The following is a 27,517-nucleotide window of genomic DNA, read 5'->3' as shown; positions in this document are numbered from 1 at the left end:
TGCATTTGTGTGTGTGCGTGCGTGTGTGTGTGTCTATCTGGGCTTATGCCATAGTTTCCATAAAGGGTGAGTCCATTTTTTCACTGTGACCCTTTAAATGACCACAAAATTAAACACAGTAATAGCATTTTAAAAACCAGAATTATGCTCCAGATACACAATATTATTTCATAGATAAATGCTTTAGAATAGTTAAGCAGGGAGACTGATTTTTTTGATCCTATCAGAGCATTGTGTACTGTCATCACCATGGGTTCTTAGCTGCTAAAGGAATCTAATATCAAATAGATATTAATTCAAGAAGCTTAAAAGCAGAGTAAGTTTATTTTTTATTTTTATTTTTGATTTAATAAAGTTTATTTTCCAAAATGTACAGTTGGTGGTGGAATCTGTTCATGCATCTTCACCAGCAGCTGGGGCATCTCCACCCTTGGCATTTCTGGTGTAAATTACTTGAGCTCTGTGCTTTGAGACAAGTTTAATAAAAAGCAGGGTAAGTTTAATATGCAATCCAGTTTTCTAGTCTCCAACATAGGACATAGATGAAATCAGGCTGAGAGGATTCAAATGGAAGTTTCCAATTCCTATTAGAAAATCAGGCAATTAGGAAAAAAGTGCTTTTAAGGGAAAAAGAAACCTTGAGCCATTGTTAATTATGTGAATTGAATCAAAGAAGTTTGAGTTAAAATTATTTTTACAGCTTCAATCTTCTTTCCTTGGGTAGGAGCTTTAGAAGGTCGTACATGGGAGATCTGGATAGAAGATAGGGCAGGCTTTGCAAGGGAAGACCTGGTCACTTTCTCCTTGTAGCCTCATAACTCTTAATTCTTTTAAGTTTTCCTGCAGGGGAGCATTATTTTCCATTGTAAAAATTCCCTAAGTTCTTGCCAATAAAAAACCCCTATATTTTATAGTCTACTGAATCAAGACTGATATATAGTAAGTAATTTACAAAGAGATGCATTGAGGCCAATCCCCAAAAGGCATGCTATCATTTCATGCAAAAGTGACTCGAGAGTAAAATGAACCCTCAGAAATGTTATCCTTTCACTGGTCAACTCCTGTCATCCTATAGCCAGGGCCTAAAGTTGATGGGCTCAGAGGTGGGAGGTGACTATTGGAGCTGTGTTTCTAAGTATAGGGAATTACTTTTCTTATAAATAGTAAGAGGACATTGCAACGTTTAAACTTTTTCTTTGAGATTTTTGTCTGCATCAAAGTATTGAAGGTACAACTTGTATTGAAATAAAACTGCTTCCAGAGGGAATTCTTTCCCTTAAGACTTTTATTCATGAAGTATTAAGAATCCCTCTATTTTTCTAAAATGCAGTGATGGATGCATTTTGGCAAAGTGAAAATTGAATGTAAAATGTTATGATGAATTATAAATACAGATATATTTCATTCTCTCATCTCAATACTTTGCATTAAATATGAGTGTTGTATTTCTTTCAAGTGACTGAGTTAATTTTATCTGAGAAAATAATAAAATGATCATTCATTTCAGAAAGGCCTTTTGGAAAAGTTTACACTCATTTCCTTTCTGTTTTTACATACATATATAACCCACTCTTGAAGAGCCAAGTAAATGCTTTACACATCTCATGAACTCCATCAAGTGGAAAAGAACTTAAAGCAAATATTGACATAGAGTAGTGACTTACCATATTACTTGGCGAGGAGAAATTTAAATTAGCTTCTTGAAGGATGGATCAACAAAACCCAATGGTAAGTGAAGTTTGCATTGATCTTTGAGAAAGCTTGAACTCTAGAGCAGACCCTGGAAATTTTAATGAGACTGAAATGGAAAACGAGGTGAGAAGTAATTTACAAATCATCCATGGTTATGTGAAAGAAGTGTGTGTGTGTGTGTGTGTGTGTGTGTGTACAGTGAAATAAATATAGGGAAACTGGAGAAATCAGCATGTCTATCACTTATAAATTAGTTGCAATAAATCCATGTAATAAAATAATAATGAAGTAAAATAATTAACAAAATAAAAGATAACACAAATGTAACAAAACGGCAAACATATATTTAAGAAAGTCAGAAAGCTAGTTTTGCCTTCCTTATCAACTATATGTAAATGTGTGAATTTTCTCCATGCAGAAGGGTTTGAGGATCCTATAAAGTCTTCATAAAGGTGCTTATCCTAGTAAAAGTCACCAAGATTTCACTTTTCCCTACAGAGAACAGAATAGCTCATTGCCTTTTACTCTTTAACCTGTTCTGTCATGCAAATTTCTTCATGTTTACAAACATAGAAGATAAATAATTGAAAGGACATTTTAAAAAAATCACTGGGTCAAATCATCATGTGTTTAGGGGCGCCTGGGTGGTTCAGTCAGTGACTAAAGTCTGCCAACTTTGGCTCAGATCATGATCTCATGGTTTGTGAGTTCAAGCCCCACATCAGGCTCACTGCTGTCAGAGCACAGCCTGCTTCAGATCCTCTGTCCTCTATCCCCCTCTATCCCTGCTCCTACCCTGCTCACATAAACACTCTCTCTCTCTCTCTCTCTTTCTCAAAAATAAATAAACATCTAAAGAAAAGAAGCAAATCATCATGTGTTTAAAAATTTTTAACCAGTCATATTTCTAGAAGATTTTAAGAAGTATATTGAAGATTAAATAAAATAAAAATAGGGGCAAACAGTAATTAACACTAAAATAAACAAAAGTACCTAAGATTTAGATTAGTATTAAAAATTCATACTATAAGGAAATAATCACAAATTTGGCTCTGAAATCTAATTAATAATGCAAAAATAAAAATAAGAGCAATTATATGAGAATTCAAAATGTCTATTATTTCCCTTAAGGCAAGGGAAGCCTAAATCTTCCCAGGACTTAGGTCAGGGAGAAGTTTCTCCCAGGCTTAATGAAGTGCGTTCTGTGACATGTAATAAATACAGTCTTCAACATCTTTAGATGCCCCAATTCTAGTCTCTGAGAACAATTTGGGGATCATGATGGCATAATCCTGGAAGTAACTCTTGCATTGATGAACATACTATTTAGGATAACCTCACTGATCGTTTTGTATGTGTCTGTGTGTGTGTGTGTGTGTGTGTGTGTGAAAGATTTTAAATTCACAGAAGTGTATATATACAGATTAATGGTACTATAACGAACACCTACGTAACAAGCCCTCAGCTTAATTATATCTTAAAACTTTTGCTATATTTGCATTATATTCTTTTAAAATGAAACAGGACAGAGAGTTGAACTCTCTCCTGCCCCTACCAACTCCTCCCAAATCTGTTATCTCCCTCTTTCTCCAGAAGTAACCATTACTAAGATTTTGATATTTGTTATCCCCAGGCACTAAACAAATTTCCTTGTTAGTTGAATTTTAAATATATGTTAAAGAAGTGTATAAATGTCAAGTGTACAGCTCAATTAATTTTCACAAAGTGAAGAGGCTCACGTGAACACTATCCAGTTTAGAAAATAGAACATTAGCTCCCAAAGTACCCACCCCCACCGAAATTTGCGGCTCTTAATAACCACTGTCCCCTTCTCTTCTCCTTAAAAAGTATTTTGTCTTCTACCACGATCGATCAGTTATGCCTCTTTTTGAACTTGATTATTATCAAACCGTATAACATCTTGTATTTGGTTTCTTTTGCTCAAAATGACGTTTGTGAGATTCATCTTGTTGCATGTGGCTTTAATCATTTTTGTTGCTTTGAATTTTTTGTATCAATATATTGTATCAGTGTATCAAGATATTGGAATTGATTGGATCACTCCATTGCTGATACCATTTTGCACTGTACCTAGTCTCCGAATATTAATAATTCTGCTATAAGCATTCTTCTCCATAGATCTCTGTTGAGTATACATCAAAATAAGATACTGTGAATTCAATAAATAATGTCAGTTTCCAAAGTGATTCTAACAATCACAAATCTAGCAGTTGCCATTGTTCTACATCCTTGGCAGTACTTGGCATTATGAGTCTTTTCATTTAGCCATTTTGATGAAAATAAAGTGTTACTGTGATTTTATTTGCATTTTCCTGTTGACTAATGAGGTTCTACATTTCCACATTTTCTTCATTCAGGTGAAGTGTCTATTCAAGTGTATTGTCAGATATTTGATTAGTTTGTCTCTTTTTTCTCTTACTGGTTTGTAGAAATTCTTTATTATGTACATCAACCCTCTGACAAATGATATATATTAGAAATATATTCCCTAACTTGCCTTTGCACTCATATACATTTCTATTTGATAAATAAAAGCTCTTAATTTTAGTGTGTGCAATTTATATGTTTTCCTTTATGGATATGGCTTCTTTATATTACTAAAGAAATATTTCCCCACCCCAAAGTCATGAAGATATTCCCTCATGTTTTTTTTCTAAAATCTTCATTGTTTTTTCCTTTCCCATTAAGATCTTCAACCTACTTATAAGTGATTTTTGTGTATGATGTGAGGTGGGGGGATAGTTTCATTTTCCCCCCACATGGCTATCCAGTTGACTCAGGAACACTTACTGAAAAGGGCAATATTTACCCAGTTCTCTTCAGTGTGTGTTTATCATAAATCATAGATGAGAAGATTTGTTTTCTTCATTCTGAACTATTTGCCCATCTTTGTGTTAAAACTACATTGTTTAATTAGCTACTGTAGCTTACACTTTGTAGTCTTATAGCTTTGATACCTGATGGCATAATTTCCCTCACATTTTTCTTCTTGTACAAGACAAAAAGATGAGGGAACTTAGGCTTCATGAGAGGATTGTTTATTTTTGGCACTTGAATTTGTATATACATTTTAAACCATCCCTATAAATTTCTATACACACACACAAATCTGTTAGGAATTTCATTTGGAATTGCTTAGAACAAATTGGTATACTGAGGATAACTTAAATTTTTATGACATTGAATATTCTAATTCATAATTATGATATACTTTTTGATGTAGTTAGGTCTTTTTCTAAAATTTTCTAAATTTTCTGTGTACAGATATTTTACATATTTATTAAGTTAGTACAGATAATTTCCATTTACTTCTCACCCAGATTTACCAATTTTTAGTACGTTCCAGACACACACACACACACACACACACACACACACACATATGTATTCATGTGTGTTCTATCAACCTATCATCTATCTATCTATCTATCTGTCTACCTACCTACCTATAACCTATCTAACCTCTCCTTCTCAGTACATCAGAAGACACATATTTAACTTTTTCCCATTTTAGTGATGTTTAATTTGATCATTTGATTAAGGTAGTGCCCCATGATTTGTTCCAATTTATAGCTACCATTTATTTCTCTTTACCATTTATTCCCATTTTTAATTAAGTCAACCAAAGAGAGAGGCTTTGAAATTAAATAAATATCCTATTCCTCTTTAAACATTCATCCAGAGGCTTCAATACTCAATAATGATTCTTGTGTGAATTAGTGTATAATCACTTTACTATAAAAAAAGAGCTTTCAATTCTCCTTTATGTAATTGTTTACTTACTTTCAGCATGAACTCATGGATTATTATTTTATCCAGTAGTAATTACTGTTATTATTCATTTTGAGGCTAAATTTGCCCCTGGAATGGCCAGTAGGGAGCCTCATCAAGTTGGCTCTGTATCATTTTGACATGTCTCTTTCACTTTTGGAAGTCTTCTTTATTTTTCGACATAACGAGATGTTCCAGACTCATTTTTTACTTTTCTGTAACAACTTTGGAGTTAGCCAAATCTTTAAGGAGAACTGTTTTCTTCTAATTTGCTGAATTCACTTTATTTTATTCTAGCACTTATTATGGATTCTTTTGGATTTTAATATACAAAATCATTAAATCTGCAAATAATGGTGGTTTCACATATTTATTTAGAATGCTTTTTATCATTTTTTCCCTCATAGCATTGGGTAGGGCTTCCCAAGTTCAAATTAAAAAGTGATATATGGCATCCTTGTCTCTTGTCTGATTTCAGGGAGAACGCTTTCAACAAGCCACTTTTAAAGATGAGGTATGTACTATATTGTTTTGTAGATATGCTTTTAAGATTAAGCTAATTCCTTTCTTTTCCTAATTACTAAGTTTTTAAAAAAATCATAAATGATAATATATTACTTTCCTATTACTGCTGTAACGAATTGCCACAAAATTAGTGGCTTAGTCTAGTACAGATTTATTTCTCACAGACCCAGAAGTTAGAAGCCCCAAATGGGTCAGCAGAGCTGTTCTCCTTTTCAAGGCTCTGGGAGATTATGTTTCCTCACCTTTTCTGGTTTCAACAGGCCATCTTCATTCCTTGGTTCATGGCCTTGCCTCATTCCAAAACTGCTTTTTGTTGCAATATCTCCTCTGACACTGACCTTCCTACCTACTTCTTATAAGGGCTTTTGTGATTACATTGGCCCAACCAGGGTAATCCAAGATAATATGCCCATATCAGGATCCTTAGATTAATCACATGTGCAAAGTCCCTTTTATCACGCAAGGTATCATATTCATAGGTTCTGGGAATAAGGCACGTACATCTTTGGAGGGGCATTTTTCAGCCTACCACAGATAATAAATGCTATCAAATAAATTCTTTGCATCAAGATGCTCATAATATGTTCTTATTTATGCTGTGTGTGTGGTGACTTCACTTCTAATGCTCTCATATTAAACAACCTTGCATTCATGGGATATGTCAGCTTCTTTATGATGTACTACTTTGTTTAGGTGTTGCTAGATTTCGTTTGCATCTATCATAAGTAAAATTGGCAAGTAGGTTTTCTCTTTTGACATCTTAGTTGTTTTTTTAGCAGTTATTTTGGCATCAAATAATTAATTGAAAAATGCATTTTTTTCTTCCAGTCTCATAAGTTTCTGCTTTTACCATTATTATTCCCTTTCTTGCACTTCTCTGAGTTGAATTTACTTTTTGCAACTTCTTGAGATGAGTGTTTAGTTCACAGATGTTCAGCTTTTCTTCTTTTCTGACATACAAATTTAATGCTAAAAATGTCCCTCTGACATGACTTTAGTTGCAGCAAACAAGTTTTGATATGTAGTCTTTATTGCCATTAATTCAAAATATATTAATATATTCTACTTTTCCTTTTTATTTTTTCTTTGACCCACAAATTCCCACCCGCCTCTTCCGAAGTACATATATACATATATACATACACACATACAGGTGTATTTATCCAAATTGCTAGTTTGCCATTATCATCAGGGGCATTCTCTATGACTATTTTTGACTATTTCTACATATGTATGGATCTGTAAACAATGTATGCTATTTTTCTGTTTGTGTCAAATTTATATTATTCTATATAAGTTCATATTTATAAAGATGTCATATAAATGCTAACCCAAAGAAAACTGGCAGGGAATTAGTAATATCAGATAAAACAGAATAAGGCAAGAAGAACTGAATGGGAACAGAAAATAATAAAAGGAGAAGAATTCACAAAAAATACATAAGAATCACGAGTGTGTGTGAAACTAAAAATGTAATGTTTACCAACATAAAGCAAAAACTGACAGAATTTAAAGCCAAATTTCACAAACTAGCAATCATATGGGATGTTTTAACTCAAGTCTGTAAGAAATTCCATAGACCAATCAGCACAAAGTAGAGTAGTTAGGATATAGACATTTTGAATGAAACACTTACAAATACAAAGTGGAGGGGGTGAGGAAGGCAGGCAGGCAGGGAGGGAGGGAAGAAGAGAGACAGAGAGACACACAGAGAGGGAAAACTTTATATCAAAGAAATAGAAAATATACTTTCATTTCAAGTATACAAGAAACATCTATTAAAATTCAGCTCATGCATTTCACACTCTCTGATGAAAATTAAATTAAATTAATAGTTCAATGACAAGTTGATTAAAATTACAAGAGTTAAAAATTCATGAACACTTCTTGGGGTTCCTGGGTGGCTCAGTCAGTTGAGTGCCAGACTCTTGGTTTCAGCTCAGGTCATGATCTCGCAGTTCGTGAGATCGAGCCCCACATTGGGCTCTGTACTGACAGCACAGAGACTGCTTAGGTTTCTTTATCTCTCTCTCTCTCTCTCTGCCCACCCCCCTCATGCACGGGTGCATGCATGCTGTCTCTCTCTTTCAAAATAAATAAATAACTTTAAAAAAAATTCATGAAGGCACTTTAAATTTCTAATAGAAATTTGAAAATATTTAGAGTTGAAAAATAAAGAGTATTAAATAATAAAAATGTATATAGTATCTAAGATTGCAATTAGAATAAATTTATAGCATTAGATGCTTTTATTAAGAAAACAAGAATATTTGGAAATGAGTGTCTTTTTCAACACAAGGAGCTAGGAAAGTAACAAAGAACAGACTCTTAAGTAGAGACAAGATAATTTCAAAAATAAGATAAAAAATGAATGTAAAATGCGTCAAATAAACAAAAGAGAGGATTAACAAAACTAAAAATAGTATTTTTAATGAGCTAATAAAAGAGTCACACTTCCAACAAAAGTCATCAAAAAAACCAAAAAAAGTAAAATATTATGAAGTAAGGGACACAACCACAGATATTGTACCAATTTTTAAAACCATAAGAGAATACTATAAATATATAATATATAAAAATATAAAATTTTGAAAACTTTGCTTAAATATAAATATTTCTAGAAAAATCTTTTACAGTTTTTTAAAAAACAATAGAAAATTGTAATAAACCAGTAGCTTTTAAATAAATTTAACTTATAGTCAAAACATAACTTTGTTTCTGTTTTCTTTTCATCCAACAAAACACACAAAAAAACTCCAGAACCTGACTATTCTCAAGGCGAATTTTCCAACCTTCAAAAAACTAACAAATACAAATTATTTGACAAACTAGAAAAAGAGGGAAAGTCAGTCACCAACTCATTTTATTAGACAAGTAATAACCTTGAAATCAAAACCAGCAAAGGCAGAAAAAGACAGTGAACTTAGGAACACAGATACAAAGTTCCTAAATAAAATACTAGGAAATAAATTAAATTATTTATCCACATGTCATAGTCAATTAATATCGGTCTAATAAATAAGGAACCATTCAACTTTGAAATACTTCCATAGAAAAATGGGAAAATAACATGAGCAGGCAATGCACTTAAAAGAAAACCTATAAACGCAGTAATAGATATTAAACCTCACAATACCAAACAAAAATGAAGAGCACTTTTACATTCAGAGTGGATAAATTTAAGAAATCTGACAACATTAGCATTGACAAAAGCAGAAAGAAGCTTACAAAATTTAGAATTTCGGTCCTGAGTGGGAGTATAAATTGCTACAACTCGAAAACACTTTGTTTAGCCGTTGGGTTACATCCAAAACAGTAAAGAAGCATACAGCTAATGATGCCACATTCCTCCCAGCTAATGATGCCACATTCTTCCTTTATACATATTATCTAGAAACAAAAACTTGCAAACATGCACAAAATGGTCAGATGCAATGTATAAATAGTACCATTGTTTCTAAGAGCAATAACATTGGAAATACTCTTAAAAGCTTTCAAAAAGAGAATGGGTCAGTAAATTGTTAGTTATTACAGTTATTATTAATATCAGGCAATAGTCTGCAAACAGTAAGCATGGAAGTTTAAATGAATGATCTAGGGCTATACATGTCAAGATTAATAAGTGCCAAAAGCATAAGGCTTTTATATTATATACTATATTATATACTAGCTTCTTCAATTTCTCAAGGTAGTTTTGTCTTAGATGGATTTTGTTTTCTAAATTTAATTTAGTAAATCACAGACTTTTGGTAATTGTTAGCTTGTTAAATGTTAAATTTATCATGCTTTACTTAGTCTTATTTCTATTATTTTATTTTGCATTTTCTGTTTACATTCCTGTTTTGTTTCTTTTTTCTACTGTTTTCTTTTGAATTAACATTTTTTAATAGTTTTTTTTTTATTTTCCTTCACAGTCTTGGATGCTCTAATTAATTATTATTTTACTAGGTGTCTGGGATTTTTAAAAATATATACAGTGAATTTTATTTTTAACATATGCTTCAACTCTGTGACATTTCTTCCCTTTTCTCATACACAACACAGGACCTATCATACTACAACTGTGCATTAATCATTTCAACCTACTGTTTCATTATTTTCAGTAGATTTACATTTAAAATTTTCAAAACTGAATAAAGCTGTGTTTTTTGGAGTCAATGAACAAATTTAGCAACATTTTATCAATTGTTGAGTTTGCGTCTCTGCTTGATGACAGTCTTTAATTTTTTTCAGCAGATTATCTGTAGCAGTTAACAATCTTAGGGTTTGTATGCTTGAAAATGTTTTCATTTTGCTTTCACTCATAGTTTAACTAGGTATAAAATTCTAGGTCTCAGTGACTTCAATATATAACTCCACTGTCTTCTGGGGTTTCTTATTGCTAAACAGAAATCTGAACATTTAAGTGCCATTTTTTCTGTAAGATATTTTGCCTCCAGCTTTTAGGATTAGTTTTAATATCCTGAATATTTTAGTTCTAGCTTTATGTTTCTCTTGCACACTTCTCAGAACTCAGCAGTTTGCCACAAACATACTTTTCTTTCTTCCCTTTTGGAAAATTCACAGTTATATCTGTTCAGATATTGTTTTCCCCCCATTCCTTCTGTTCTCATATTCTGGAGTCTCTCAAATCAGCTATCCACATCTCTTACCTGCTTTCCCTTATCCTTTAGAAGTTTGTTTTGCTCTTTGTGATATATTCTCAGTGAATTCTCAGTATAATTGTCAAATTCATTAATTCTCTCCTTCTCTACAGTGTTGCTTCATCTTTAGAATTGGTTCACCTCATGGGTGTTGTTTTAGTCTTTGATTTTAATGACGATGTTTTTTATTTCCAGTCTGTGGTTCAGTCTGTTTCATCTCCCCTTGGGCTTATTTCATTTATGTATATTCATGTTTTATAGATTCTTGCTCTGGGAAGATAGGAATTATTCTTTCATTTGAGATTGTGTCATCACCTTCCCCCCCCCCCCCCCCCAGCTTTATTTTTTGATGAGCAGGGTCTCTACACCTTGGCCCGCATTTTCAGTTTGAGTATGAATATCTAGAACTCAAAGTTTAGCTTTCAGTAACTTCTATGTACAACCTGAATCTGGACTCATGGATTCAGTTTTGCTTCCAATTTGTTTCTTTATTCTTTTTTGTTGTTGTTGTCTCTATGAGGATTTATCTTGGCAAGGCTCATCATGACATTTGTAATGCCTACTGTTATATTTTACCTCTTGTTATTAAGATTTTAGAAATCTACATGTGGTAAAAATGTAAACTTTGCTCCATTTTGGTTGTGTTTGAAATTTTGTTATTAGATCAAGAGTCATAAATCACCTATTCCAAATTTGGTGGAAAGTATGTTGTGCCTCCAGAAAAAGTAGTGAAGAATATCTTCGAGCAAATAACCAAGAATTCTTGGTAACAATGAGATGATTTAGAATGGAAATAAGGAAACCTTATTGCCACTTACAGTTCTGCAAGTTCAGTAAGCCAGTCTTGGAATAAAATCTGTGACCCTCAAGTTATCTGCCAAATGGGATTTGTTGTAGATATATAAAATGAATACAATTTGAACACTGTGGCCTCCAAAACCTGATTTAATATCTCTTATTTCTAAAAATGTGGAATTCCATGGAATAGCAATATATATTTATCAGAATAAAACAAACCTTCCTTTATCAGATAAGCTTGACTATTCTGGTTAAATAAGGGGAAGCAGGTTTGTTTGCTAGAAATCTCAGAACCTTTAATGTGCTAATGCTGAGAAGTTTTCTTGAGTGAGCCATCCATGCAATCTTTCAAGTGTTGACCTTGACATGTAAAGTCAACATGCAACATGCAGGTGTTAATCTAGAAGCTTCCCTTCCTTTGTTTTTCAAGGAATACTTTTTTGAAAATTGGTATTCTATGAAACAAGTTTAAAATTCAGTGTCTGAATATCTGTTTTTAAGTTAGAATGTGTTCTTTAGAAAAGAACTTAGAGATATAAACTACATCTGACCCTTATCTTAATTTTGATGGAACTAACCAAGTCAAGGTATGAACTCATGGAACAACAACAATAATGACAAATCTGCCTAGGACTTCAGTCCATTATTTAACCTCATTAGCAACCTACTCTAACCACTTACAGGATTAAAAGTGAAAGGAAACTTGAATAGGACCTACCACATATTCAGGGTCAAGATCCTTAAGCTTGGAAAGAGAAAAATCAGCCAGCTAAGGAGAACAGCTTCATGGGGCGATGCTAATGGGCCCTGAAGTGCTAGCTCCCGTTTTTATGGATGGCTACTCTAACCAGTTAATTAGGTTCCATGAAACCAGGAACTCTATTTCTTAAAAGGGAACAGATGTCATTTGCCTATTTTTATCCAACATGATGATAAGTAACCTGGACTACAAAGAGTTTTCAAATAGCACTAGTCAGCAATCTCGGTAATTATAGGATTTGGGGAACGATTTTTAAAATGGAAATGTACCAGATCAAAAATATGTGTATTAGTGGATATATATTTAGTCATAGAATCAGACACATCATACAAAGCACTAAAGAGGTATAGTTTATATATTTGCATATATGTCTATCCTTATACACTGATAGTAAGTAAGCTTAATTTGTTGTATTACTTAAATTAATATTTTTATGTATTTTGCATCTGTCTTATAAGCTTTTGTCTGGCTAATCTCCTGAGTTCCTATAATGTACTTTCATGAAATTTGAAATCATTTCTGAGAAACCCACTGTTTGCTACAAAGCGAGCTCTAAGAACAAAGAGATGTTGCAACACAAGCTGAGACTGAGGTCTTAATTCCTCCTTTAGAGATACTTCCCCTCTGGCAATTCCTCAGACACGAGAAAAAAAGCAAGGTCATAATATTGGAATTTTGCAACTGTTATAAGGGACCCCAGAGTTCATTGACTTAATATTTATGTTTCTTGATTGTAATCTCTAATAATCATTGCAAAGATGCTTGTAGCATGGATCATTATTTCTCATGATTTTTAAATATAACAAGCAATATCCTAATTAATTAATTTCCATAATATTTATTTTCCTGCCTTTTGCATCATTTCTCTCCAGGCATCAGGAAAATGTAAAAGAAGAAAATTTTAAAGTTGTATAAAGTCCATTATTTAGTTTTCAGTTTTTTGACATGATCTAGCCACCCTGCCTCCTTCCAAAAATGAAGAATTTGAGTTGGCTTAGGGAAGAATGGCTTCTTTGCAAGAAAAGAATTAGTCACATGTCGAGACCCCATAACTGGGCTCTAGCTCATCCCTCCCACTGCAACTCTCATGACTCCCTGTCTTGAAATTTATAGTCTAACAACACTTAATCTCATGTTGCTGGCCATTGTTGTTTCTTCTTTTTCCATCTAACAAGAAGATCATTCCTGTTAGATCTTCCTGCCCATGGCCTTCTTGTCTCTTGGCCTGGTGAACTCCCACTTGTCCTCTCAGACTCCCTAAGCAAGCCTTCACCAACCCCTTGGATATGCCAGATTCCAGGCTTTCTGCTCCAAGCCCCTTTACAGCAGGGACTGAGTTTTATACTCAGCCCTGTTAGGCTGTTCTCAGCATAAATGTTCAATGACTGATATGCTCGTCCAACAATTCATGCATCAAAGAATAATTTGTTAATTATTATCTCAATGATCTCTATATTTGTTTTCTGACTCAGAAGATCCAAGTGTTTCCAATAAACATAGTTATAGATATAAAATGTTTTGCTGCTGATAGTATTTTGTTCCAAGATAAAAGATATGTTGACCCAAATTAATTATACAAAGCCAAGAAAGTCAATTGGGGCTTTTAGAAATTCTCTCACTACCCTTCCAAACACTTTGATCTTAAAGTATCATGCCATCTGTAATCTTAATTCTTAATCCTCCAACTGAAAGCATCAATATTTTAGCAGGCCCAAGGGGGAGGCTCCTCTGGAGGTGAAAAAGAGTTGGGAGACAGAGGAGGCAGGACTAGAAACCAGTTCTCCAGTCTAGAAGTCTCTCCAAACTCTCATATCCAAGTCCTTACTTCTTACTTCACTTTTTTACTTGCTTATCTAATCATTGTTTAAATTTTACCATATCCAAAATGAAACTCTTTTTTTCCTCACTTCAATAGCTTCTGATACTGTAATCTCCCCCAATTCATCAACAATGGTTCCATCGGTCTATTTGGCCAAAATCTTTGCCCTTTCCTTAACCCCATCTTTTCTGAAACCCATTTTGAAATGATCAGCAAGCCCTGTAGCTTCTGCCTTCAAATTAAATGAAAATGTGGGGCTTCATTATTCCTCTGTAGCCACCATTCTTTTCCAAGCCACCCAAATCACTCCCCTGGGCCACTGTGGTGACTTCCAGGTAGATTTCCTTGCTTTACCTTCCCCTCGACTGTCTGCTTTTAGTGCAGTATCTCAAGAATCCTTTCAAAGTGGAAGTCAAGAGGCTGGGGCACCTGGGTGGCTCAGTCAGTTAAGCATCCAACTTCAGCTCAGGTCGTGATCTCACGGTTCATGGGTTCCAGCCCTGTGTCAGGCTCTGTGCTGACAGCTCAGAGCCTGGAGCCTGCTTTAGATTCTGTGTCTCCCTCTCTCTATGTCCCTTCTCTGCTTGTGTAGTCGCTCTGTATCTCAAAAGTGAATAAACATTTAAAAAAAAGCAGAAGTCAAGGGGCTCTTGGTTGGCTCAGGGAGTTAAGCTCTCGACTCTTGATTTTGGCTCTGGTGATGATCTCACAGTTCCTGAGTTTGAGGTCCGTGTGGGGCTCTGTGCTGACAGTGTGGAGCCTGCTTGGCTTTCTGTCTCTCCCTCTCTCTCCTTGCTCTTCCCCTGCTCATGTGTGTGCATGCTCGCACCCTCTTTCTCTCAAAATAAATACACTTTAAAAAATGGAAGTCAAACCATGTCAAGTCTCCCTTCAAAAGCCTCTAATAGCTTTCCACCTCAGTAGGAGTAAAATTAGAAGACTTTACCATACCATGGCAGCTACTCCAGGATCCCAACAACTTCTACTGTGTCACTCTGGTCTTCTTTCTTTCCCTCAAGCAGGTCTATACCTCGCTCTGGGCTTTTGCATTTCTCTTCCCTCTCCTGCAGTGCTGTTCTCCAGATGGCTCCCTATCTCACACCCTTATTTGCTTCATGCCTCAGATGTTATTGCCTTATTGAAGCTTTCTCTAACCAATCTACCTAAAATAACAACCCTCACGTCTATCATTCCCTGCCAACTTTACAGTACTTTTTTTTAACTTCCTTTTATTATCTGTCATACAATGTATTTACTTGCTTTTTAAATTTTTACATTCTATTTCCCTCTGCCAGAACATGAATTCCATTTGGCAATGTTTTATTTTATTTTATTTTATTTTATTTTATTTTATGGCTCAGTGCTCTACCCTTATGTCTAGGGCAGTGTCAGGCACATAGTGGAGGCCTGTAAACATTTGTTGGCCAAATGAATTAGCTTGTGAATGGTTAATAACAAAATATTGTGAGCTCCCTTTATGTTTCCACAAACCCTTGATAGTGGGTCAGGAATTTTTAGTTTTGTGGTAGAAAAAGAAAGACTAAGACTTCAAAGAGTGTCTTAGGACTCTCGCAGTCGCAGGTAACAAAGACCCACAAAGTCTAGACAAATGATACAAGGAACTCCAGCACTAAGACCCATGGTGTCTCACAGAACCAGAGGGTAGGTGTGCAGCCACGTCTGTCTAAATGAAGGCTGTGGGACAAGAATGTTGTCAAGATTACTTTTCCTCCTTCCCTAGGTTGGGCTAAGAAGTATCAAAATTCAGTCTTCCTTTCCTTATATGCTCTTTCATCCTGTCCACCACATTATTTTATTCCTGCAGGTTAGCTTTCTTGCTCCTTTGTTCACATGGCAGAAAGATGTTTTTCACAGCTTACCTTTCATCAACTCTGCTTGGAGGTCGGGGGGAGGGGTGGTGAGGAGACTGATGGATAAAATCCAAGGAGTATGCAGACAAGCGTGGCTTCCCAGAGACGTGGGAATCATTTGGAGCTGGTCAGATAACCTTAAAACAATCTACTAAAAAACACGAAAGACATCTTCCCAAAGTAAGACATGTAAGGAGGGGTGGAGGCTGGACTTGACTGGGGTCTTGTGCTCCATATCTTGGGGTTCCCAAATTTCCCCACACATATGCTCTAGTGAGTTACCTGTGAAGCTTTTATAGCCCTTTGATAACTGTAAGCAAGAGTAGTTAGATTAAATAAAAAGATAAAATAAAATTAACGGGGCTTAGGGGAAGGAAAAAAATCAGCATATAGAGATGGGGACTTTGATATTCTGAGAACCCAACCCCAGTTACCATGTTGCTGGAAAGATGGCTGCAGCGGCCAGTGAGTCTGCCCAGATGGTTTATTCATATCCACGGTACTGGAGAGTTTGGGGTTAGACAAGTATTTGTTTCATATGTAGTTCCAGAGATTGTGCCCAGCGGGACATCAGGGGCATTGATCTGGCGGAATTCCACCACTGGTGAGCATAGGCCTGCTCTGTAAAATATTTATTTTGTCAAATTTGTATCAACTTCATTCCTTCCTGAAAAAGGAAAGGAGGTAGCTCAGCACTGTTACTGGTTTATAAAAAAAAAATGTAATTTACTTTACTTTCTGCCCACAGTTAATTTAGCCCCATTGTGTCTTTGCCCCAAGTTCATTGAAATGTGACTTTAGTAGGGAAGAATCCATGTAAAGATTGTACGTTACACTTTAATGTCGGAAGGGTGGATGAGTTGACATCGTATAATGGAGAGTGTATCACCCTTTTACTAAGAGATGTAATAGGAGAAACAGTCTTGACTGTGGAAACTGCCATAATAACTACTATGCTCATTTTTTATTGATGATGGATAAAAATTCTCATAATACTGAAGCACAGGAACTTGCTGGAATATAGCTCCGGGCTGCCCCTAGGGCAGACTTTATTTATGCATCCCTACTTTTGCTATTTGTAATTATAATAATAATATTATTATTATTAATATTACTACTAATAAATATTAGTACTCTCCAAATTACGCCAGGAACTAGAAGTTTCAGCCATTTTCACCTCGACCTATTCTGCCGAATCTTCTTTTAAAGATATAATGCAAGAAAAACCATAATAACCCTCACCATTGTTCTGGTTGTTAATAGACCTAAGGTAGCAATTTGGAACAGAAAGTGAAATCTGCCCACTGTGGGTTTTGCTGGTTTTGCAACTATTATTGTAGGCTTTTTAAAAATTATTAATTTATAAAGTGCCCTGAGCCTTACAGAATAGAAGCAACTGAGCAGGCTTGGGAAATAAAGTTACATAAATCGCTATTAAGTTAGTAGCACAAACCACAGTGACCCTACGATGGCTCAATATAGTAGTTTCAGGAGAACAGGCACAATCAGGAATTTTCAAAACTGAAAAAAGAAAGTACTTTTAAAAATTATATTTATCTAAACATTTAAAACTGGAGTGTCATATGGAGATTAATGAAGATTCCAGAGAATCAGGGAAAAATACAAGAAGGTCAGGATAATGTATAAAATTCTTATAAAATTTGATATTGTAATGACTTTAGAAGTATTCATGAGACTCAAATTACAGTCAGCATAAGAAGGACAATTCATAAGATGAACACAAGGGAAGAGAAGAAAAAATAATATTAAAACAGGGAGGGGGACAAAACATGAGACTCTTAAATATGGAGAACAAACAGGGTTACTGGAGGGGTTTTGGGAGGGGGGATGGGCTAAATGGGTAAGAGGCATCAAGGAATCTATCCCTGAAATCATTGTTGCACTATATGCTAACTAACTTGATGTAAATTAAAAATATTAAAAAATAAAATAAAATAAAAAGGACAGGTCATAATTGACAACCATTCTTTTCCTGAACTGGGCTTACCCAGACTTAGGAAACTCATCACTGGATGAGATTGTTTGAATGGTGTTGAAGGTGCTGTCTGATCTTAGCATGCAGAGCAGTGTACTTCTGAATAATGGGTTTATTTTTCTCTAATGGGCTCTTGCAACTGTGTAACTGACCAGGTTTCTTTTGAGAAGGAGTCAATTTCTCATGTTCAGGCCTAGCATGGATGGGTCCTTCTAGGACATGTTGTGTTATCATTTCTGAATCCACTTGAAGCTCCCAGGATGTTTTATTATGTTAGTTAGCTTTCTACATCAGGTTAGCTGCCTTACCCACATCCTTACTGGAAAAATGTGGGGGGTTAAGGAAGAAAAAGAAAGGGGAAAAATTGAATTGTTAAAACTTAGACATAAATATAATCTTCTAATGACAAATTACAAAATCTAATTTTTCTAAATTTGCAAAAGTGGTAACTAAATTCCTCTTAAGGGATCAATATCCTTAATGTTAAGTAGCTTTGACAATAAATAGCTTTAATTTGTATGATGTTCATGGGTATAACAATCTTAAGCCACAATTGAACATCACCTCCAAGTTTAATACTGTGAGATCCTTGTTAACTTTCTTAATCCCTGTTTCAATTTATTCATCTATAACATGGTGGTAATTACATGTACCTTGAACAAATCTTAACCTTCGTGCACCTCAGTTCTCTTATCTGTCAAATGGGTATAAAATAGTACCTATATCACAAGTGTATTGTGAAGATTAAATAAGCAGGCATATATAACAAATTTAGGAAAATTCTTTGCACAGTAAAATGTAATTATATTATTATTATTCCTTATACACTTATTTTACAAAGGTTTTATAATTATCCAACATTAATTTCCCCAACTTAGGGGATGGAAATATAGGTTTACCAAAACTGGTGTTACAGTAGACTCTTAATTGGGCTTAAAATGACTATTAAAAAAATGTATGGATGGGGCGCCTGGGTGGCTCAGTCAGTTGAGCATCTGACTTCGGCTCAGATTATGATCTCACAGTTCATGGGTTTGAGCCCCACATTGGCTCTGTGCTCACAGCTCAGAGCCTGGAGCCTGCTTTGGATTCTTTGGGTTTTGTGTCTCCCTCTCTTACTACCCTCCCCTCTTATTCTCTGTTGCTCTCTATCTCTTAAAAATAAATAAATGTTAAAAATTTTTTTAAATGCATGGTCTGCCATTGTTTCTGTGGGATTCTTTGCTCATATTCATCCTAAATACCACAGGAATTATCTGCTGCAGAGCTGTAGTTCTCCATTAGGTGATTCAGCACCTTCCCCCCGACCCCACTCCCCCGCTTCTCTGGGACATTTGGCAATCTAGAGTCATTTCCGGTTGTCACAACTGGGGAGGAGTGTGCTAATGGCATCTAATAAGGAGAGGCCAGGGAGGCTACTAAACATCTTAAAATGCACAGAACAGGCCCTGCAATGAAGAATGATCTAGCCCAAGAACCCAGAAATGGACCCACAAACGTATGGCCAACTAATCTTTGACAAAGCAGAAAAGAATATCCAATTGAATAAAGACTGTCTCTTCAGCAAGTGGTGCTGAGAAAACTGGACAGAGACATGCAGAAGAGTGAACCTGGACCACTTTCTTACACCATACACAAAAATAAACTCAAAATGGATGAAAGACCTCCATGTAAGACAGGAAGCCACCAAAATCCTTGAGGAGAAAGCAGGCAAAAACCTCTTTGATCTTGGCCGCAGCAACTTCTTACTCAACATGTCTCCAGAAGCAAGGGAAACAAAAGGAAAAATGAACTACTGGGACCTCATCAAAATAAAAAGTTTCTGCACAGTGAAGGAAACAATCACAAAAACTAAAAGGCAACCAATGGAATGGGAGAAGATATTTGCAAATGACATATCAGATAAAAGGTTAGTATCCAAAATCTATAAAGAACTTATCAAACTCAAAACCCAAAAACCAAATAATCCAGTGAAGAAACAGGCGAAAGACATGAATAGACACTTCTCCAGGGAAGACATCCAGATGGCCAACTGACACATGAAAAAATGCTCAACATCACTCATCATCAGGGAAATACAAATCAAAACCACCATGAGATACCACCTTACACCTGTCAGAATGGCTAACATTAACAACTCAGGCAACAACAGATGTTGGCAAGGGTGCGGAGAAAGAGTATCTCTTTTGCATTGTTGGTGGGAATGCAAGCTGGTGCAGCCACTCTGGAAAACAGAATGGAGGTTCCTCAAAAAACTAAAAATAGAACTACCCTACGACTCTCAGCAATTGCACTACTAGGCATTTATCCACGGGTTAAAGGTGTGCTATTTCGAAGGGACACATGCACCCCCATGTTTATAGCAGCACTATCAACAATAGCCAAAGTATGGAAAGAGCCCAAATGTCCATTGATGGATGGATGCATAAAGATGTGGTATACACACACACACACACACACACACACACACACACGATGGAGTATTACTCGGCAATCAAAAAGAATGAAATCTTGCCATGTGCAACTATGTGGATGGCACTGGAGGGTATTATGCTAAGTGAAACTAGTCAGAGAAAGACAAATATCATATGACTTCACTCATATGAGGACTTGAAGAGACAAAACAGATGAACATAAGGGAAGGGAAACAAAAATAATATAAAAACAGGGAGGGGGACAAAACATAAGAGACTCTTAAATATGAAGAACAAACATACGGTTGCTGGAGGGGTTGTGGGAAGGGGGATGGGCTAAATGGATAAGGGGCACTAAGGAATCTACTTCTGAAATCATTGTTGCACTATATGCTAACTAATTTGGGTGTAAATTTTAAAAAAATAGAAAATAAAATAAAAGAATGATCTAGCCCCAAATGTCAATAGTGCCATGGTTGAAAAATACTAGGATAGAATTTTGTGACCAAAAGGGGAATAACAGAAGGAAGTGGCATAGAGCTGATGGAAATCAAAATCTTTTTTACTCAGTTACTGCTGTTTCTGTATGTTTTTTTAAATTTTGGTTTCTACTTTTGTCAGAAGCTTAAAAAATATGGTAAAAAAAATAAGGAAATGTGATATCATATAGTTTCAAGAGTCCCAGAGACTGCCATTACCCACCTGAATTACCGCTAAATTCATGAACTGGTCTATTTTCGAAAGGCCACTTAGACCCAAATTAAGAATCTCAAAAAGATGCTTCAGAGTCTACATCTAACATACATCCTAGAGAAACTGTTGCGTGAGTGAGTCTACAGGGCTTTGCAGAACAATGTCATTGGTAATGGTGAAAAGTTAGAAAATCTAAATACCCATTGAAAAAAATGGATGATGGAAAAAATAATCATAAAGTAAATGAACCAAAAATGTATCAAGTGGCTGGAAGTCAAGCATAATTTGAGTGAAAAAAACAGGTTGTTAAGCTAATATCATTTCTATAAAATTTTTAAAAACAAAATAATACATTACCAGTTAAGGTGGTGTTTGGCTGTATTTAAAGAAATGTAATGACAGTGGCTTAACAAAAATAGCAGCTTATAATTTTGTCCTGTAAGAATTCACCTGAAGGTGATCCAGATACCAGTGGCTCTAAGGTGCCACCAGGCAAGTCCCACAAAGTGAGGGATGGGACAGTTGTACAGTTAACCAGGCTTGGTCCAGAAGGGGAACAGGGTATGTACATGTCTAAATAAGTTTAATTAGTCCACCTTTACTAGAGGACTCAACAAATTATTTTCAGAGATGCTGAAGCCTATACCCAGGGTTGTTTGGTCACGGCTCATGGCCCATTCTATCTTCCGCTCTTCCATGGACAAGATGACAAGATGGTAACTTCCATGTCACACATTGCACCCATGCTTTAGATCTGAATCTGAATATACCCACTTTTACCAAGAAAACAGTGGTTTTCTTAGAGGCTTCACTTTCTAAACTTCTGCACTAAGCTTCTTGACCAAAACTATGTCAAATCTGTCCCTACTCATCCCTCCAGTCTTTAGCTGCACCAGAGGCTGGGAGGGGGGTGTGAAAAGACCTTCCTGGGACAGGACCAGGGTTCTGATAGAATGTTAGAAGGCAATGTGACAATGATTAAGTAGGCAATTAGAATTGTCTGCCTCAAATATTACATAATGTTTAAAGCTAAATAATAAAGATATAAAAACACGGACTGGGAAATTATATCCCAAATTTATGGAAGTGTTTGCCTCTAGAGAGGGAGAAAGAAGAATATAATTGAGTAGGAGTACAAAAAAGGATTTTTACTTAATCCCCACTTTATTTATGTATGTAATATGAAAAAAATCTAAAGCAAATGTGGCAAAATATTAAAATTGTTTTGATCTGGGTGGTAGATGCATAAATGTCATCCTCAGTTCTTTCATGTAATTTTTCTAAATTAAGGGAAAATCACCACTTTTGTTAACCTTCAACATTCCGAGGCTAGTGGTCAGTATTCTTTTGCCTTGCAAGAAAGGGAGACATGAAAGTATGTGCCCAAATAATGAGACAGGAGAGCTCTGAGATGAGATTTCCAGGGAGCTACATTACCACTGACCACTAAGCTGGGCCATTTTTGGAAGTTCTGACTCCCAACCCCATATTGTATACAGTGTCTCCCAGGTGCATACTCTGAAACAATTCAACTAGGATTCAAGCAGAACTATGGGGAAGGAATTTTAAGTATTCATGATTCATCTTGTTCTCACTGAAAGTCAGCATAAAAGCTTGCACATACAATGTTTCCAAATAGCTGACTGTCCTAACATTTTCTTTCATAAGAGATAGGTCACACAGGATACTCATACAAGAGGTGTTTTTATGAAAGGTACTTTATCCACCCCACCACCAAAAAAAAAAAAAGTATAATGAATTATTTTCTAAAGCTGATGATTTCGGAGCCTTCATTTTCATGAAAGTCAAAGTCACCCCCACTCAGTAATGAATTCCTTTTGGATGCAATTCAGACTTTCCAAGGTTACCAATTCAGGTTTCACAGAAAAAAAAAAAAATCATACCAGTCTGACAATAGATATCCAGGAGAAGTTGAGGGACAAAAAGTTAAGGAAGCTGAAAACAGGATGAGGTGACTGGGCGTTTAATGAAGGCTTGGAGGACTTATTTTCATGCCAAAGGAAAGAAGACAGTTTAGAATGGGTTTTAATTTATGCAGATGAAGAAGTCAGAGGAGGAAGAGAAAGGAAGACTTACTGTTTTAGTTTCACTTTTACCTGCTGCAGAGTCACATTCTCCTGACCTAAAGTGCCTCTATGAAAAGGAAGAACCTGGAAGGGAAGTGAGGGGTAGGGGAAGAAGGGGAGGGGAAGGGAGCAAGGGAAGGGGGGGCGGGAGGGAGAAGTGGGTCATGGAAACTCAAAAGGTCTTCTTTCTGTAAAAGAACCCCACATCTTCCCTGTCACTGTGTTTTTCTTTTATTATCTTAATTGTTTTAGAAACGTGGAAAGGCTTCAGTGTGGGAAAGAGGATAAGTGAGTTTTAGATTTCCCAGCTCCATTAAATATGGAAAAGGAGACAAAAGAAATCACTCTGACATAATTAATCCCAGTACCACAGAAACAACAGCAACAGTTTTCTTTGAACAAGTGTGCACAATACCAATCTCTCATGGGGAAGAGGCAGTCAAATTACTTTAATACTACTGAGGTTGGAAGCTGCTGGGAGCAAACCAGTTCAGGGCCCAAGGAAGTAGAGTGGTAATTTAATCCCTTTCTGATTATGCTAACAGATGTTGTCATTTTATGGATGTGGCTTTGGACCTACTTCCAGGGACATCAGGACAATTTTTCTGGTCAAAGCTAAGTTTGGAAAATTTCAAACCAACGGGAAAAGCAAATCTATTTAGATTTTTAAGTTGGTTTGTGCTCAGTGCTGCTTACTTGTGGAATAGAATCATTTCACAAAGCATTCCTGCCCAGGAATCAGAACCTCTGTTCAGACCCAAAAACTTGTTCAGACCCAAAGACCTGACCTTTGCAAGTGTTTTGGCCACTCTGACTGTTCATTTCCTCATTGCTCAAGATACAAAAAAAAATGTTTCTAGAGCAGTTGTGAGGGATTAAAACAACTGATGTGAAAGCATTGTGTAAACTCTAAAATGTTGGGCAAGTGAGATTATTTTAAGGGTATTAGAGATATTATGTGTTATGGGCAGAGAAGTAAACAGGTTTAAGTTTTTGGTTTTGTTGCATGTTTTTGTTTGCATTTTGCTTTTTTATGCAGGTCATTTTGGTCTCAAACTTCCCGTTCAATAGAGTATGTCTAAGATGACCCTGCTTTTATTTCTTCACTTTCAAAGAGGTAAGGTGATATAATATCCCTTCAAGCTCAAACACTCCAAAGCTATGTGACTCAAAGTACAAATAGAGAGCAGAATCTATAGATCTAATCTACCTTGAGTAAAATCCTCATGTGGACAACATCTGAAAGGAAGTCAACAGTATGACACTAAGTGAGACACTTGAAGCTAAAAAGTAGAAATTTTAATAGTTGATGTTTGCTTGGGCTTCTCCAAGAAGTTGGAGAAATGAGGTCTGTATTCTTTGGAAGATTCTGATTGAAAACAGGATTTTTATTCCATTTTAGAAAAGCCATAAGGCAAGGATGCATTCTCTGATAGCCGCTCAAATATTTCCTGAACATTATCCCTTTCAAAGGACTGGAGCTTTGATGAATGTGGCTGTCACCCCCAGAGACGACATGTACCGCATAACAAACAGATCAGCGCCTGGGTGTTTGGTCTTCTATGGAGGAACACAGAAGACCAACATTCTAGGGTAAGCTTATTTTGCTTGGTGCCGATTTTACATCTGTGCAGGTAGGTGTGCCATTTTAAAACACAAATTACCAGCATGCTATAGATCACCAGCACTCAGGCTGTGAAGAGGCACATGTGTGCCGCAGAACCAGAGACGGCTGTGAGTTCAGTCAGGTCTGACTCAACAGTCTCTGAAGTAGAAGCAGCAGCAGACCCAGAAATACCAGCCATTGCCCACTCATGGCTGCTGACTCTCAAGCCAAAATAAACTGGGCTGACTGAACTTTTTTGTCACATCTGATTCAGCAGCATGCGGCTTACTGGGCTGCTTCCTCCAAAGAGAGAAGTGGTGGACATCTGCTCTTAAAAATGACTGACGTGCTCTCCAAGCTAGCATTTTCTCTAAAGCTTTCACGCCATATATCGCTTACGTGAAATTTTAAACTTCTTGAACAGTATTTGCAGAGTTAGGGAGACATTGTGATCTGATCTTCAAGTACAGAGCAGGCACGTTTTCCTTCTAAGATGTGTTGCTGTAATTGAGATTGCTGAATGTGATGGCCCCAAGTGTTCTTCCTTTCAGGCCAATGAATGTTTAAAAATAAATCTCGCTGCTCCCTCCCATGTACCAAATGAGCATCTTCTGCCTTGGACATCTGCTCGGAATACTTTAGATTATCCTGAAGGTCCACATGATGCTTTTAAGTCTCCCATGGTGCTTTCAAATGAATGGTGTCCCACCACTTTGAGCCTAGAAATATGGCTGAGTTCAGACACAAGCCTCTGCAGAATAGCGGCATCCTTTGAAAGAAGGCAGCAGATTATAGCCAAAGTCATTATATGACCAAGATGAGCTCTTGCAATGTTTGAGGGATCCCACAGTGGCCATCCTACAGTGATCAAGAGCCATCAACCTACAAAACATGTTTTCAAAAAACAAACAATGTTCATTCCTTTTAAATCAGTTTTCTCAGATCTCCTTTCTTTTTTGCATCCCCTCTCATATTTCAAAGTGTGTGTTGGGAGCAAGGCCCGGGGACTTCAGGTTCTACACAAAACCTATAGAGAACCAAAAGGAACTCTTCACAGGCATGGAGATAGGTGGGAGGTAGCAAAGTTTAAGGAGGCCATAGGGCATTTTTTTTTTTTTTGGAAAGACTATGGCTATATATTTCCTCAAAAGCAAGGGGAATGTCTTATTCATTTGTGTATATCTCACATGGTTAGCAGTGGCTTGTGTATAGAAGATATTAAAAGATATTTGTTGATGCCATTGATAATTCACAGAGCAAAAAATTCGCCCACATGTACCATGAGAGTCTCCATGGGGCACAAAAAGATGAATAAAATAAGGTCCCAATTCCAGAGTCTGCCACGGGGGCACCATTTGGTCCAGACTTCAAATTCACAAAAAGCCTAAAATACAGACATTTTTCAATTTTGCACATGAGGTTATACATGCCTTCATAGAAGTAATACTGACAAGATTGAGACCTGAAGTTGTTCATCATACAAATTTAAATTAAGCCACAATATGGGGTGCCTGGGTGGCTCAGCTAGTTAAGCATCAACTTTGGCTCAGGTCATGATCTCTGTTTGTGGGTGGAGCCCAGCGTCAGGCTCTGTGCTGACATCTCAGAGCCTGGAGCCTGCTTGGGATTCTGTGTCTCCCTCTCTCTCAGCCCCATCCTTGCTCACTCTCTCTCTCTCTCAAAAATAAATTAGCATTAAAAATTTAAAAAAATAAATTAAGTCACAATTTTGGAACTCTTCTGATGTTTTGAATCTTTAAAGATTTAATTAATATGATGTCTTATTTATGTTTATCTATCCAGATATCATCTATCTATCATATTTCTACCCAAAATAAAATATTCACAAATGAATGGCTTCCAAATTATTAATTATGAACATTGTAGTTAGGGGATTGGGGTTCTCTGTGATTTTTACCCTCTTCCTTTTAGTTTTCTGTATGTTTGAAATCATTACATGGAACATATAAGACTTATATAATCACAGAAAAGCAATATAATTACATCATTACACAAAACAAGAAAGAGGATTCAGCAAATGTATGAATGGGGAAGTCAGTCAAAGATGACCACCTAGCTTGAGCCAAAATGGCTGGAATGATGGTGGTTGTGTTAAAAGAAATAGAAGGTTCAAGAAAAGGAACTGATTTAAGAGAGGGCATGCTCTGAATCCAAGTGTGGACGTGTTGACCTGGAAGTGCCAGAAGGGCATCTGCATGGAGACGTGGAAGAGAAGCTTGGGGGAAAGCTGGCAGTACAGACAGAAGAGATCATTGGTAGGAGTGAAATTGCAAAGGGATAGATGAGCCCAGATGGACAAGATAGAATTTGTACATTTAGAGAGTGCAAGAGTCAACAGACCCATGGATGGAGAAGGAACCAACAATGAGGGAATATGAGAACTGAAAGTGAGGGTCTCACAGCACCACAGGAGTAGAGGGGACCACAAGGAAGAGGCATTCCACAGCACCCAAGGCAGAGTGTTAAGGAGGAAGATGGCTGGGAATGTCTGTTGTGTTTGGTGGTTAGGTTTTCCCTATGTTCACACATAGGAGTAGGTAAGCATTATGTTCTCAAAGAATAGTTAACTTTAGGAAAAGCTCAAGAAATGACAGTAAATGAACAAAGTAGAATAAATAGATCCATAGTATGATTTTAGTTTTGTAAAAGAATTAACGGCATAAATAAACAGAAAAAATAATGCACTCAACAGTAGTTTTTAAGCAGCTACTATGTGCTAGCCACTGGGGACAAAAAGATGAACAAGACAGATACCCTTGACCTTTACATTTTCACGACAGGTAGGATAGACAGTAAAGAT

General features: G+C 36.2%; 1 long non-coding RNA gene across 3 annotated transcripts; it reads right to left on the bottom strand.

Annotated features, from left to right (window-relative positions):
• Positions 1–321: 321 nt before the first annotated feature.
• On the bottom strand, positions 322–14,519 carry LOC116738375. 3 transcript variants are annotated; one of them, XR_004344236.1, is made up of 5 exons: positions 14,384–14,519; positions 10,662–10,922; positions 9,238–9,412; positions 1,665–1,798; positions 322–584 (listed from the first exon to the last, which is right to left on the bottom strand). It is a non-coding gene; the product is annotated as an uncharacterized LOC116738375 (long non-coding RNA). The 3 variants fall into 3 exon arrangements; XR_004344237.1 differs by lacking the exons at positions 9,238–9,412; positions 10,662–10,922; XR_004344235.1 differs by lacking the exons at positions 9,238–9,412; positions 14,384–14,519 and having other exon boundaries at positions 10,662–13,022.
• Between the last annotated feature and the right edge of the window lie 12,998 nt (positions 14,520–27,517).

Source organism: Lynx canadensis, chromosome D2, assembly GCF_007474595.2.
Source record: "Lynx canadensis isolate LIC74 chromosome D2, mLynCan4.pri.v2, whole genome shotgun sequence".
NCBI classification, from domain to species: domain Eukaryota; kingdom Metazoa; phylum Chordata; class Mammalia; order Carnivora; family Felidae; genus Lynx; species Lynx canadensis.
The sequence above is the reverse complement of the archived record's forward strand: the minus strand, read 5'-3'. Positions and strand labels throughout refer to the sequence as shown.